Source organism: Carassius auratus, unplaced genomic scaffold, assembly GCF_003368295.1.
Source record: "Carassius auratus strain Wakin unplaced genomic scaffold, ASM336829v1 scaf_tig00035394, whole genome shotgun sequence".
In the NCBI taxonomy this organism is placed as follows: domain Eukaryota; kingdom Metazoa; phylum Chordata; class Actinopteri; order Cypriniformes; family Cyprinidae; genus Carassius; species Carassius auratus.
In genome coordinates, this window is record NW_020526227.1 from 12,474 (window position 1) to 29,281 (window position 16,808).

A 16,808-nucleotide genomic window follows, 5' to 3' on the forward strand; every position below is an offset into this window, starting at 1 on the left:
CTTTTACAGTCTTTTCATGCAAGCTCAAGAACGTCCAGACTATAGGACGGCTTGGGAAAGGCTGCTAACTTTACAAGAAAAGTTAAGGAAAAAGGACATCGGCATGGGAATGGAATCTGCTTATCTTGGTCCGTTGCATTGTATCATCCCCTTTTAGACAGTTTTCAGCCAGTTAAATATAACATGACAAGCTCCACTGCTGCATATCTAACATCATCAGCTCTCTCACGTCTGGAGACTCAAGCAGACCAGCTCAGGTCATACCTGTGGGAGGACTCTTCCAGTATTACACCTCGTGTTTATCGACTGGCCTTCTTTCTCTATCTCAGAGGCTTTCTGCCAGCATTGATCAGACATGCAGCCCACATCCAACACAAGGATATCAGTCTTTATGGATAGAATTTTAAGGTAAATCTCAGTTTTTCCGAACACAAACGACAGATCCACCGGATGATTTGTTTGCTTGTTTGTCACCACATCCTTATCTAACTGGAGAAATGTATTGTGTAAAAGGTGCTTAACATGTAATTGGTAAATATTTAGCTCTTTACATGTCTAGAAATCTGAAATAGATTATTAAATAATTGTCACTATCGTTTGAAATATAGGTTGAACACATTAATGTTTTTTTCATTTTTGCCACGCTGTTCCTCCGATTTGCCATTATCAAAATAAAATAGCACAATTTATAAAATAAAAAGTTAACTGTGCCAGAATGTGTAGCAAAATAGTGAATTTTGCATAGATTATTTGGTAAGGGATAGCTGGTTTGGGACTAAATTAATTTTTAATAACTGATAAACTTTATATTTACCATGAATTTAAATAAAATTGTATTTTCTGATTTTTTCACAATGCCTTTAGTAAAGGGGTTGAACTGCAACTGAATCTAGCAACTTATACTAGAATAAATTCATGTCATTTTATAGTTATAGTTTCATATACCTAGACCTTTAGACTGAAGGCAGAAGGTCTGGACTCCATCGCAGCTTTCGTTGGCCAAGGACTGACCAAAGGGCCAAACCAATCACAGTTAGTCTTGTTCAGCGCCATGTTTAGGGGCATGAAAATGTAACGTTGATGCCATAATAGACACTATGCAACCAATAAATTCTTTATTCAAAAATGGCATGCAAGTTTACTACAAAAGAGTCTAAGCTGTGAACTTCACATACTTTAAAAAAATCTAGCATTTCGTTGATCCTGATCAGCGATTTTTGTCAATTGAAAACACGACAGCTTTCTTCTTCCATGAGGTGGACTTTGTTCTCAGAATGCAACGAACACCCACGTCTCCCAGAAATCCTGTAGAATTTTAAACTTTTGAAATGGTTCTATGGAGTCAATTTAATGCCGTATACGCAAAAAATTTACGTTTTGCAAAAGAAAATTAAGTTTTGCGAAAGCAATGATTTTGCAATAAATATTTTCCATGGTCACATCTATTAATTTATTTGCAGTGCTGCTTTTATTTTGCGTGTCAGTCTAGTTTGAGCTTGCGATACCATTTTTCCTTTGCGCTTCAATTTTCTGCACGTCTCTCTTTGTGGCACTGTTTTGACGTGGGGGCGGAGTCAATGTATGGGGGCGTGTACAACATGACTCCCTGGAAGTGACGTCATCAGCCCTAGATGCAGTTCACTGATCCAGGCAGGGGGGCAGGGTTTCATTTTTTTTTGAAGCACCCCTGGGCGCCGCCATTGGCTAGTGGACCCCCACCTGCTGTTAGCTTTCCATTGACTCCCATTCATTTTGGCATCAGTTTGACAGTGAATAACTTGGCTCCATTCGTCCATTAATTACTTCTAAAGAAACACGAAAATGTATAAAAGGCTCCATTACCTTGTATCTTACTTTATGTTCCTGTAGAAGCAGTTTTTGTAAAAAATAGGCTAACGATTGCGTCATAACCTGTGACTCTCTGTCGCACAGTAGAGAAATTACCATATGAACAGGAGGAGAAGCTGGCATGCAATCTTTTACTGTCTGTGAGGCTATCGGGGGGGACGTGGAGGTATAAAGTCAAGGGAGATAATTAATCAGAATACTTACCAAAATTTGCTCCTGTTCACGCTCGCCTTCTCTGGAAGATTCGGTGGGTGATTCAGATTTCTCTTGGCACAGCGATTAGAAGACTTACAGGTTGCTCACGTGACATCTACGTCATCAAGCTCAGTTTGAGTCTACGCAGTACCCCCAGGAAGTGCGTGCTTCTAATTGACTTCATTTTTCTCTGTTAATGGGGTCGGTGTGTCCATTTCTTTTACTGTCTATGGATCCAGGTCCTGTCATGATCATAGACAGTAAAAGAAGATGAGCAGAGACCAGGGCAGTATTAAGACAGTGTGGTGCCGGTAATGTTTTATCATGATTCATTTCTCTTAGTTCATGTCAAATGAATTTTGATAGATAAGTCGCACCTGACTAGTCTCAGGACCAGGCAAACTATGATAAAAAGTGCAACTTATAGTCCGAAAAATAAGGTATATACATGTAGGCATACGAGCAGTTAGCACTATATTCAAATGTCTCTATTCAAAATGTACATCAATTCAATGACAGCGTCAATTCACGTTTGCCCCAAAATAATAATAAATCTGTCAGGTTTTTTGCATAAACAGAAATGCTTCTTCCTTTATTTTGCTCAAGCAAATGTGTCAACTACATCCCCAAAGTTAATTTCTTTGACCAAGTCCGATTCAATGGTAAACACAGAGAGTGCAGTTGATAGTTTCTGTGTCATTGTCGTCCTGTGCTCATTCTTCACTCATTTAAAAAAAAAAAACTTTCGATCTCTGGAACATTTTGAATTGGTCTTTCAAGAATTCGCAAATCATTTGAGTCAGTTTGGGGATCGCGAATCATTTGAATCAGTTCGGGAGTTCGGAGCGGGATCGCGAATCATTTGAATCAGTTCGGGAGTTCGTAGCGGGTTCGCGAATCATTTGAATCAGTTCGGGAGTTCGTAGCGGGTTCGCGAATCATTTGAGTCAGTTTGGGGATCGCGAATCATTTGTTCGGGAGTTCGTAGCGGGTTCGCGAATCATTTGAGTTAGTTTGGGGATCGCAAATCATTTGTTAGGGAGTTCGCAGGTTCGCGAATAATTTGAGTCAGTTTGGGGATCGCGAGTCATTTTTTTTGGGAGTTCGTATCGGGTTCGCGAATCATCTGTCATATGAGTCAGATCGGGACTTCGCGAATCATTTGAGTCAGATCGCGACTTCAGAGCGGGTCCGCGAATCATTTGAGTCATATGAGTCAGATCGGGACTTCAGAGTGAGTTCGCGAATCATTTGAGTCATATGAGTCAGATCGCGACTTCAGAGCGGGTCCGCGAATCATTTGAGTCACATGAATCTTTCTTTTACTGTTTTTAATTCAAAGTTTACATTTCTGAGAATGCGTTCACGTGTGTTCTGGAATTTTAAAAGAGGGTTGCTTTTTATCATGTCTTTAACCATGTCTTTTATCATGTCTTATAAACACAAAGATATTTGGAAGAATGTTTGTAACCAAGCAGATATCACAATCTCACAAATCATTAACTGCCATTGTAGAAAAAATTATCATGATCGTTAAGATGACGAGATCTGCTTAGTTACAAACATTCTTCCAAATATCTTTGTGTCAAGCAGAACATAGAACGTTATACAGGTTTGTAGTAACACGAGGGTGAGAAAATTATGACTATTTTCATTTTCGGGTGAACTATCCCACATATAACACATTACAGCTGTTCGGCTCATTTCTTGTGTAACCTCCACCCTCAGCTCTTCTTGGAGCGTGCTTCAGGTGTTCTGCCATTGCTGCATTCACTTCACCTGAAGGGAAGAGAATTTATTTATTTTTAAAATAAAAAAATAAATAAAATAAAAAGATAAATGACATGCACTTATTTTCAAAATATCTTTATGGTCTACAGCTAAAAAAAAACTTGGAACTATGAATGAATCATGAATGAAACATTAGAAAAAGGTAATGTGCTTCTAATCGACTTCATTTTTCTCTGTTGAATCCAATGGGGTCGCTGTGTCCATTTCTTTTACTCTCTATGCTTCAGAGCGGGTCTGAAAATCATTTAAGTCATATGAGTCAGATCGGGACATCAGAGCGGGCTCGCGAATCATTTGAGTTCGATCGGGATTTCATTTTCAATCAGGACTTAATTTATCTGTTGAATCCAACGGGGTCGCTGTGTCCACTTCTTTTACTGTCTTTTAATGCTTCAGAGCGGGTCCGCAAATCATTTGAGTCAAATGAGTCATATGGTTCAGATCTGGACTTCAGAGCGGGTTCGCGAATCATTTGAGTAAGATCGCAACTTCAGAGCAGGGGGAGAGGGTTTCATATTTTTTTAAAGCACCCCTAGCGGACCCCCACCTGCTGTTAGCATTCCATTGACTCCCATTCATTTTGCCCTCACTTTGACAGCAAATAACTTTTTATCTGAGGCATTTAAATAACCCATTTGTCCATTAATTATTTATAAAGAAACACGAAAATGTATAAAAGGCTCCATTACCTTGTATCTTACGTTATGGTCCTGTAGAAGCAGTTTTTGTAAAAAATAGGCTAACGATTGCGTCATAACCTGTGACTCTCTGTCGCGCAGTAGAGAAATTACCGTATGGACAGGAGGAGAAGCTGGCATGCAATCTTTTACTGTCTATGAGGCTATCAGAGGGATGTGGAGGCATAAAGTCAAGGGAGATAATTAATCAGAATACTTACCAAAATTTGCTCCTATTCACACTCGCCTTCTCTGCAAGATTCGGTGGGTGATTCAGATTTGTCTTGGCACAGCGATTAGAAGACTTACAGGTTGCTCACGTGACATCTACGTCATCAAGCTCAGTTTGAGTCTGCGCAGTACCCCCAGGAAGTGCGTGCTTCTAATTGACAATCATTTGAGTCAGATCGCGACTTCAGAGCGGGTTAGCCAATCATTTGAGTCATTTCTGAGAATGCGTTCACGTGTGTTCGACTAGAATGTTAAAAGAGGGTTTCTTTTTATCATGTCTTTATTAATCTTGTCATTGACTTACCCAGTTGTCTTATAAACACAAAGATATTTGGAAGAATGTTTGTAACCAAGCAGATCTCACAATCTCACAAATCATTAACTGCCATGGTAGGAAAAATTATCATGATCGCTAAGATGACGAGACATGCTTAGTTACAAACATTCTTCCAAAAATCTTTGTGTCAAGCAGAACATAGAAAGTTATACAGGTTTGTAGTAACACGAGGGTGAGAAAATTATGACTATTTTCATTTTTGGGTGAACTATCCCACATATAACACATTACAGCTGTTTGGCTCATTTCTTGTGTAACCTCCACCCTCAGCTCTTCTTGGAGCGTGCTTCAGGTGTTCTGCCATCGTTGCATTCACTTCACAGCATCTGAAGGGAAGAGAATATATTTATTTTTAAAATAAAAAAAATAAAAATAAAAAGATAAATGACATGCACTTATTTTCAAAATATCTTTATGGTCTACAGCAAAAAAAAAAACTTGGAACAAGATGAATGAATCATGAATGAAACATTAGAAAAAGGTAATCAACATGCATTAGATTTAATTTTTATTGTATAAAAGATTGTGTGCTTTAATGTGATGATGCCCTTGATAAAGACCCTTAACTAGGTGTGTAACTGTGAGAAAGTGAACAGGACATTTCTGATAAGACAGGTGGGCTGTGATGTCCCCTGAATAATTAATTAAAGCGTACCAATAAAAATTACATCAATATAAGTAACTTTTAGCCTTCTAACGTTAGCTAATTTTAGCCTTACTCAGTGAATTTCAGTTGACAATGTGGGCATCATTCCTCTCGGTTCCTCCTTGTCAAACAAGTAAAACTCAAGCATGTTAATCAAATAATACAAAATGTACTTACCCAACAGTAGATTTTATATAATATACTTACAGGTTGTTCACGTGACATCTGTGTCATCAAACTCAGTTTGAGTCTGCACAGTATGCAGAAGTGCGTGCTTCTAATTGACTTCATTTTTATCCGTTGAATCCAACGGGGTCGCTGTGTCCATTTCTTTTACTGTCTATACAGAGCGGGTCCGCAAATCATTTGAATCATGTGAGTCAGATCGGGACATCAGAGCAGCTCGCGAATCATTTGAGTTCGATCAGGACTTCATTTTTTTTTTTTATTATGTTGCTGAAATGTTCTCTGTCTCTATTTTTCTTATATTTTGTTATTTGAAAATTATTGTTGTGTTCTACCTGTTTAAAATAAAGAAAAAAAAAGTTAGATCAGGACTTTAGAGCGGATTCGCGAATCAGATCACGACTTCAGAGCGGGTCCGCGAATCATTTGAGTCATATGAGTCAGATCGCGACTTTAGAGCGGGTCCGCGAATCATTTGAGTCATATGAGTCAGATCGCGACTTCAGAGCGGGTCCGCGAATCATTTGAGTCATATGAGTCAGATCGGGACTTCATAGCGGGTCCGCGAATCATTTGAGACATATGAGTCAGATCGGGACTTCAGAGCGGGTTCGCGAATCATTTGAGTCAGATCGCGACTTCAGAGCGGGTCCGCTAATCATTTGAGTCATATGAGTCAGATCGCGACTTCAGAGCGGGTTCGCGAATCATTTGAGTCAGATCGCGACTTCAGAGCGGGTCCGCGAATCATTTGAGTCATTTGAGTCAGATCGGGACTTCAGAGCGGGTTCGCGAATCATTTGAGTCATATGATTCAAATCGGGACTTCAGAGCGGGTCCGCGAATCATTTGAGTCATGAGTCAGATCGGGACTTCAGAGCGGATTCGCGAATCATTTGAGTCAGATCGCGACTTCAGAGCGGGTTCGTGGATCATTTGAGTCATATGAATCTTTCTTTTGCAGTTTATAATTCGAAGTTTACATGTCTGAGAATGCGTTCACGTGTGTTCGACTGGAATGTTAAAAGAGGGTTTCCTTTTATCATGTCTTTATTAATCTTGTCATTGACTTACCCAGTTGTCTTATAAACACAAAGATATTTGGAAGAATGTTTGTAACCAAGCAGATATCACAATCTCACAAATCATTAACTGCCATTGTAGAAAAAATTATCATGATCGTTAAGATGACGAGATCTGCTTAGTTACAAACATTCTTCCAAATATCTTTGTGTCAAGCAGAACATAGAACGTTATACAGGTTTGTAGTAACACGAGGGTGAGAAAATTATGACTATTTTCATTTTCGGGTGAACTATCCCACATATAACACATTACAGCTGTTCGGCTCATTTCTTGTGTAACCTCCACCCTCAGCTCTTCTTGGAGCGTGCTTCAGGTGTTCTGCCATTGCTGCATTCACTTCACCTGAAGGGAAGAGAATTTATTTATTTTTAAAATAAAAAAATAAATAAAATAAAAAGATAAATGACATGCACTTATTTTCAAAATATCTTTATGGTCTACAGCTAAAATAAAAACTTGGGACTATGAATGAATCATGAATGAAACATTAGAAAAAGGTAATGTGCTTCTAATCGACTTCATTTTTCTCTGTTGAATCCAATGGGGTCGCTGTGTCCATTTCTTTTACTCTCTATGCTACAGAGCGGGTCTGAAAATCATTTAAGTCATATGAGTCAGATCGGGACATCAGAGCGGGCTCGCCAATCATTTGAGTTCGATCGGGACTTCATTTTCAATCGGGACTTAATTTATCTGTTGAATCCACTGTGTCCACTCTTTTTACTGTCTTTTAATGCTTCAGAGCGGGTCCGCAAATCATTTGAGTCAAATGAGTCATATGGTTCAGATCTGGACTTCAGAGCGGGTTCGCGAATCATTTGAGTAAGATCGCGACTTCAGAGCAGGGGGAGAGGGTTTCATATTTTTTTGAAGCACCCCTAGCGGACCCCCACCTGCTGTTAGCATTCCATTGACTCCCATTCATTTTGCCCTCACTTTGACAGCAAATAACTTTTTATCTGAGGCATTTAAATAACCCATTTGTCCATTATTTATTTATAAAGAAACACGAAAATGTATAAAAGGCTCCATTACCTTGTATCTTTCGTTATGGTCCTGTAGAAGCAGTTTTTGTAAAAAATAGGCTAACGATTGCCTCATAACCTGTGACTCTCTGTCGCGCAGTAGAGAAATTACCGTATGGACAGGAGGAGAAGCTGGCATGCAATCTTTTACTGTCTATGAGGCTATCAGAGGGACGTGGAGGCATAAAGTCAAGGGAGATAATTAATCAGAATACTTACCAAAATTTGCTCCTATTCACACTCGCCTTCTCTGCAAGATTCGGTGGGTGATTCAGATTTGTCTTGGCACAGCGATTAGAAGACTTACAGGTTGCTCACGTGACATCTACGTCATCAAGCTCAGTTTGAGTCTGCGCAGTACGCTTGACCCCCAGGAAGTGCGTGCTTCTAATTGACAATCATTTGAGTCAGATCGCGACTTCAGAGCGGGTTAGCCAATCATTTGAGTCATTTCTGAGAATGCGTTCACGTGTGTTCGACTAGAATGTTAAAAGAGGGTTTCTTTTTATCATGTCTTTATTAATCTTGTCATTGACTTACCCAGTTGTTTTATAAACACAAAGATATTTGGAAGAATGTTTGTAACCAAGCAGATCTCACAATCTCACAAATCATTAACTGCCACTGTAGGAAAAATTATCATGATCGCTAAGATGACGAGACATGCTTAGTTACAAACATTCTTCCAAAAATCTTTGTGTCAAGCAGAACATAGAAAGTTATACAGGTTTGTAGTAACACGAGGGTGAGAAAATTATGACTATTTTCATTTTTGGGTGAAGTATCCCACATATAACACATTACAGCTGTTTGGCTCATTTCTTGTGTAACCTCCACCCTCAGCTCTTCTTGGAGCGTGCTTCAGGTGTTCTGCCATCGTTGCATTCACTTCACAGCATCTGAAGGGAAGAGAATATATTTATTTTTAAAATAAAAAAAATAAAAATATAAATGACATGCACTTATTTTCAAAATATCTTTATGGTCTACAGCAAAAAAAAAAAACTTGGAACAAGATGAATGAATCATAAATGAAACATTAGAAAAAGGTAATCAACATGCATTAGATTTAATTTTTATTGTATAAAAGATTGAGTGCTTTAATGTGATGATGCCCTTGATAAAGACCCTTAACTAGGTGTGTAACTGTGAGAAAGTGAACAGGACATTTCTGATAAGACAGGTGGGCTGTGATGTCCCCTGAATAATTAATTAAAGCGTACCAATAAAAATTACATCAATATAAGTAACTTTTAGCCTTCTAACGTTAGCTAATTTTAGCCTTACTCAGTGAATTTCAGTTGACAATGTGGGCATCATTCCTCTCGGTTCCTCCTTGTCAAACAAGTAAAACTCAAGCATGTTAATCAAATAATACAAAATGTACTTACCCAACAGTAGATTTTATATAATATACTTACAGGTTGTTCACGTGACATCTGTGTCATCAAACTCAGTTTGAGTCTGCACAGTATGCAGAAGTGCGTGCTTCTAATTGACTTCATTTTTATCCGTTGAATCCAACGGGGTCGCTGTGTCCATTTCTTTTACTGTCTATGCTTCAGAGCGGGTCCGCAAATCATTTGAATCATGTGAGTCAGATCGGGACATCAGAGCAGCTCGCGAATCATTTGAGTTCGATCAGGACTTCATTTTTTTATTTTTATTATGTTGCTGAAATGTTCTCTGTCTCTATTTTTCTTATATTTTGTTATTTGAAAATTATTGTTGTGTTCTACCTGTTTAAAATAAAGAAAAAAAAAGTTAGATCAGGACTTTAGAGCGGATTCGCGAATCAGATCACGACTTCAGAGCGGGTCCGCGAATCATTTGAGTCATATGAGTCAGATCGCGACTCCAGAGCGGGTCCGCGAATCATTTGAGTCATATGAGTCAGATCGCGACTTTAGAGCGGGTCCGCGAATCATTTGAGTCATATGAGTCAGATCGCGACTTCAGAGCGGGTCCGCGAATCATTTGAGTCATATGAGTCAGATCGGGACTTCAGAGCGGGTCCGCGAATCATTTGAGTCATATGAGTCAGATCGCGACTTTAGAGCGGGTCCGCGAATCATTTGAGTCATAAGAGTCAGATCGCGACTTCAGAGCGGGTCCGCGAATCATTTGAGTCATATGAGTCAGATCGGGACTTCAGAGCGGGTCCGCGAATCATTTGAGACATATGAGTCAGATCGGGACTTCAGAGCGGGTTCGCGAATCATTTGAGTCAGATCGCGACTTCAGAGCGGGTCCGCTAATCATTTGAGTCATATGAGTCAGATCGCGACTTCAGAGCGGGTTCGCGAATCATTTGAGTCATATGATTCAAATCGGGACTTCAGAGCGGGTCCGCGAATCATTTGAGTCATGAGTCAGATCGGGACTTCAGAGCGGATTCGCGAATCATTTGAGTCAGATCGCGACTTCAGAGCGGGTTCGTGGATCATTTGAGTCATATGAATCTTTCTTTTGCAGTTTATAATTCGAAGTTTACATGTCTGAGAATGCGTTCACGTGTGTTCGACTGGAATGTTAAAAGAGGGTTTCCTTTTATCATGTCTTTATTAATCTTGTCATTGACTTACCCAGTTGTCTTATAAACACAAAGATATTTGGAAGAATGTTTGTAACCAAGCAGATATCACAATCTCACAAATCATTAACTGCCATTGTAGAAAAAATTATCATGATCGTTAAGATGACGAGACATGCTTAGTTACAAACATTCTTCCAAATATCTTTGTGTCAAGCAGAACATAGAACGTTATACAGGTTTGTAGTAACACGAGGGTGAGAAAATTATGACTATTTTCATTTTCGGGTGAACTATCCCACATATAACACATTACAGCTGTTCGGCTCATTTCTTGTGTAACCTCCACCCTCAGCTCTTCTTGGAGCGTGCTTCAGGTGTTCTGCCATTGCTGCATTCACTTCACCTGAAGGGAAGAGAATTTATTTATTTTTAAAATAAAAAATAAATAAAATAAAAAGATAAATGACATGTACTTATTTTCAAAATATCTTTATGGTCTACAGCTAAAATAAAAACTTGGGACTATGAATGAATCATGAATGAAACATTAGAAAAAGGTAATGTGCTTCTAATCGACTTCATTTTTCTCTGTTGAATCCAATGGGGTCGCTGTGTCCATTTCTTTTACTCTCTATGCTTCAGAGCGGGTCTGAAAATCATTTAAGTCATATGAGTCAGATCGGGACATCAGAGCGGGCTCGCCAATCATTTGAGTTCGATCGGGACTTCATTTTCAATCGGGACTTAATTTATCTGTTGAATCCACTGTGTCCACTCTTTTTACTGTCTTTTAATGCTTCAGAGCGGGTCCGCAAATCATTTGAGTCAAATGAGTCATATGGTTCAGATCTGGACTTCAGAGCGGGTTCGCGAATCATTTGAGTAAGATCGCGACTTCAGAGCAGGGGGAGAGGGTTTCATATTTTTTTGAAGCACCCCTAGCGGACCCCCACCTGCTGTTAGCATTCCATTGACTCCCATTCATTTTGCCCTCACTTTGACAGCAAATAACTTTTTATCTGAAGCATTTAAATAACCCATTTGTCCATTAATTATTTATAAAGAAACACGAAAATGTATAAAAGGCTCCATTACCTTGTATCTTACGTTATGGTCCTGTAGAAGCAGTTTTTGTAAAAAATAGTCTAACGATTGCGTCATAACCTGTGACTCTCTGTCACGCAGTAGATAAATTACCGTATGGACAGGAGGAGAAGCTGGCATGCAATCTTTTACTGTCTGTGAGGCTATCAGAGGGACGTGGAGGCATAAAGTCAAGGGAGATAATTAATCAGAATACTTACCAAAATTTGCTCCTATTCACACTCGCCTTCTCTGCAAGATTCGGTGGGTGATTCAGATTTCTCTTGGCACAGCGATTAGAAGACTTACAGGTTGCTCACGTGACATCTACGTCATCAAGCTCAGTTTGAGTCTGCGCAGTACCCCCAGGAAGTGCGTGCTTCTAATTGACAATCATTTGAGTCAGATCGCGACTTCAGAGCGGGTTAGCCAATCATTTGAGTCATTTCTGAGAATGCGTTCACGTGTGTTCGACTAGAATGTTAAAAGAGGGTTTCTTTTTATCATGTCTTTATTAATCTTGTCATTGACTTACCCAGTTGTCTTATAAACACAAAGATATTTGGAAGAATGTTTGTAACCAAGCAGATCTCACAATCTCACAAATCATTAACTGCCATGGTAGGAAAAATTATCATGATCGCTAAGATGACGAGATCTGCTTAGTTACAAACATTCTTCCAAAAATCTTTGTGTCAAGCAGAACATAAAAAGTTATACAGGTTTGTAGTAACACGAGGGTGAGAAAATTATGACTATTTTCATTTTTGGGTGAACTATCCCACATATAACACATTACAGCTGTTTGGCTCATTTCTTGTGTATCTTCCACCCTCAGCTCTTCTTGGAGCGTGCTTCAGGTGTTCTGCCATCGTTGCATTCACTTCACAGCATCTGAAGGGAAGAGAATATATTTATTTTTAAAATAAAAAAAATAAAAATAAAAAGATAAATGACATGCACTTATTTTCAAAATATCTTTATGGTCTACAGCTAAAAAAAAAACTTGGAACAAGATGAATGAATCATGAATGAAACATTAGAAAAAGGTAATCAACATGCATTAGATTAAATTTTTATTGTATAAAAGATTGAGTGCTTTAATGTGATGATGCCCTTGATAAAGACCCTTAACTAGGTGTGTAACTGTGAGAAAGTGAACAGGACATTTCTGATAAGACAGGTGGGCTGTGATGTCCCCTGAATAATTAATTAAAGCGTACCAATAAAAATTACATCAATATAAGTAACTTTTAGCCTTCTAACGTTAGCTAATTTTAGCCTTACTCAGTGAATTTCAGTTGACAATGTGGGCATCATTCCTCTCGGTTCCTCCTTGTAAAACAAGTAAAACTCAAGCATGTTAATCAAATAATACAAAATGTACTTACCCAACAGTAGATTTTATATAATATACTTACAGGTTGTTCACGTGACATCTGTGTCATCAAACTCAGTTTGAGTCTGCACAGTATGCAGAAGTGCGTGCTTCTAATTGACTTCATTTTTATCCGTTGAATCCAACGGGGTCGCTGTGTCCATTTCTTTTACTGTCTATGCTTCAGAGCGGGTCCGCAAATCATTTGAATCATGTGAGTCAGATCGGGACATCAGAGCAGCTCGCGAATCATTTGAGTTCGATCAGGACTTCATTTTTTTTTTTTATTATGTTGCTGAAATGTTCTCTGTCTCTATTTTTCTTATATTTTGTTATTTGAAAATTATTGTTGTGTTCTACCTGTTTAAAATAAAGAAAAAAAAGTTAGATCAGGACTTTAGAGCGGATTCGCGAATCAGATCACGACTCCAGAGCGGGTCCGCGAATCATTTGAGTCATATGAGTCAGATCGCGACTTCAGAGCGGGTCCGCGAATCATTTGAGTCATATGAGTCAGATCGCGACTCCGGAGCGGGTCCGCGAATCATTTGAGTCATATGAGTCAGATCGCGACTCCGGAGCGGGTCCGCGAATCATTTGAGTCATATGAGTCAGATCGCGACTCCGGAGCGGGTCCGCGAATCATTTGAGTCATATGAGTCAGATCGCGACTCCGGAGCGGGTCCGCGAATCATTTGAGTCATATGAGTCAGATCGCGACTTCGGAGCGGGTCCGCGAATCATTTGAGTCATATGAGTCAGATCGGGACTTCAGAGCGGGTCCGCGAATCATTTGAGTCAGATCGCGACTTCGGAGCGGGTCCGCGAATCATTTGAGTCATATGAGTCAGATCGGGACTTCAGAGCGGGTTCGCGAATCATTTGAGTCAGATCGCGACTTCAGAGCGGGTCCGCGAATCATTTGAGTCATATGAGTCAGATCGGGACTTCAGAGCGGGTTCGCGAATCATTTGAGTCAGATCGCGACTTCGGAGCGGGTCCGCGAATCATTTGAGTCATATGAGTCAGATCGGGACTTCAGAGCGGGTTCGCGAATCATTTGAGTCAGATCGCGACTTCAGAGCGGGTCCGCTAATCATTTGAGTCATATGAGTCAGATCGCGACTTCAGAGCGGGTTCGCGAATCATTTGAGTCAGATCGCGACTTCAGAGCGGGTCCGCGAATCATTTGAGTCATATGAGTCAGATCGGGACTTCAGAGCGGGTCCGCTAATCATTTGAGTCATATGAGTCAGATCGGGACTTCAGAGCGGGTCCGCTAATCATTTGAGTCATATGAGTCAGATCGCGACTTTAGAGCGGATTCGCGAATCAGATCACGACTCCAGAGCGGGTCCGCGAATCATTTGAGTCATATGAGTCAGATCGCGACTTCAGAGCGGATCCGCGAATCATTTGAGTCATATGAGTCAGATCGCGACTCCGGAGCGGGTCCGCGAATCATTTGAGTCATATGAGTCAGATCGCGACTCCGGAGCGGGTCCGCGAATCATTTGAGTCATATGAGTCAGATCGCGACTCCGGAGCGGGTCCGCGAATCATTTGAGTCATATGAGTCAGATCGCGACTCCGGAGCGGGTCCGCGAATCATTTGAGTCATATGAGTCAGATCGCGACTTCGGAGCGGGTCCGCGAATCATTTGAGTCATATGAGTCAGATCGGGACTTCAGAGCGGGTCCGCGAATCATTTGAGTCATATGAGTCAGATCGGGACTTCAGAGCGGGTCCGCGAATCATTTGAGTCAGATCGCGACTTCAGAGCGGGTTCGTGGATCATTTGAGTCATATGAATCTTTCTTTTACTGTTTATAATTCGAAGTTTAGATGTCTGAGAATGCGTTCACGTGTGTTCGACTGGAATGTTAAAAGAGGGTTTCTTTTTATCATGTCTTTATTAATCTTGTCATTGACTTACAGTTGTCGTATAAACACAAAGATATTTGGCAGAATGTTTGTAACCAAGCAGATCTCACAATCTCACAAATCATTAACTGCCATGGTAGGAAAAATTATCATGATCGCTAAGATGACGAGACATGCTTAGTTACCAACGTTCTTCCAAATATCTTTGTGTCAAGCAGAACATAGAAAGTTATACAGGTTTGTAGTAACACGAGGGTGAGAAAATTATGACTATTTTCATTTTTGGGTGAACTATCCCACATATAACACATTACAGCTGTTTGGCTCATTTCTTGTGTAACCTCCACCCTCAGCTCTTCTTGGAGCGTGCTTCAGGTGTTCTGCCATCGCTGCATTCACTTCACAGCATCTGAAGGGAAGAGAATATATTTATTTTTAAAATAAAAAAAATAAAAATAAAAAGATAAATGACATGCACTTATTTTCCAAATATCTTTATGGTCTACAGCTAAAAAAAAAAACTTGGAACAAGATGAATGAATCATGAATGAAACATTAGAAAAGGTAATCAACATGCATTAGATTTAATTTAATTTTATTGTATAAAAGATTGAGTGCTTTAATGTGATGATGCCCTTGATAAAGACCCTTAACTAGGTGTGTAACTGTGAGAAAGTGAACAGGACATTTCTGATAAGACAGGTGGGCTGTGATGTCCCCTGAATAATTAATTAAAGCGTACCAATAAAAATTACATCAATATAAGTAACTTTTAGCCTTCTAACGTTAGCTAATTTTAGCCTTACTCAGTGAATTTCAGTTGACAATGTGGGCATCATTCCTCTCGGTTCCTCCTTGTCAAACAAGTAAAACTCAAGCATGTTAATCAAATAATACAAAATGTACTTACCCAACAGTAGATTTTATATAATATACTTACAGGTTGTTCACGTGACATCTGTGTCATCAAACTCAGTTTGAGTCTGCACAGTATGCAGAAGTGCGTGCTTCTAATTGACTTCATTTTTATCCGTTGAATCCAACGGGGTCGCTGTGTCCATTTCTTTTACTGTCTATGCTTCAGAGCGGGTCCGCAAATCATTTGAATCATGTGAGTCAGATCGGGACATCAGAGCAGCTCGCGAATCATTTGAGTTCGATCAGGACTTCATTTTTTTTTTTATTATGTTGCTGAAATGTTCTCTGTCTCTATTTTTCTTATATTTTGTTATTTGAAAATTATTGTTGTGTTCTACCTGTTTAAAATAAAGAAAAAAAAAGTTAGATCAGGACTTTAGAGCGGATTCGCGAATCAGATCACGACTCCAGAGCGGGTCGTGAATCATTTGAGTCATATGAGTCAGATCGCGACTTCAGAGCGGGTCCGCGAATCATTTGAGTCATATGAGTCAGATCGCGACTTCAGAGCGGGTCCGCGAATCATTTGAGTCATATGAGTCAGATCGGGACTTCAGAGCGGGTCCGCGAATCATTTGAGTCATATGAGTCAGATCGCGACTTCAGAGCGAGTTCGCGAATCATTTGAGTCAGATCGTGACTTCAGAGCGGGTCCGCTAATCATTTGAGTCATATGAGTCAGATCGCGACTTCAGAGCGGGTTCGCGAATCATTTGAGTCAGATCGCGACTTCAGAGCGGGTCCGCTAATCATTTGAGTCATATGAGTCAGATCGCGACTTTAGAGCGGGTCCGCGAATCATTTGAGTCATATGAGTCAGATCGCGACTTCAGAGCGGGTCCGCGAATCATTTGAGTCATATGAGTCAGATCGCGACTTCAGAGCGGGTCCGCGAATCATTTGAGTCATATGAGTCAGATCGGGACTTCAGAGCGGGTCCGCGAATCATTTGAGTCATATGAGTCAGATCGCGACTTCAGAACGAG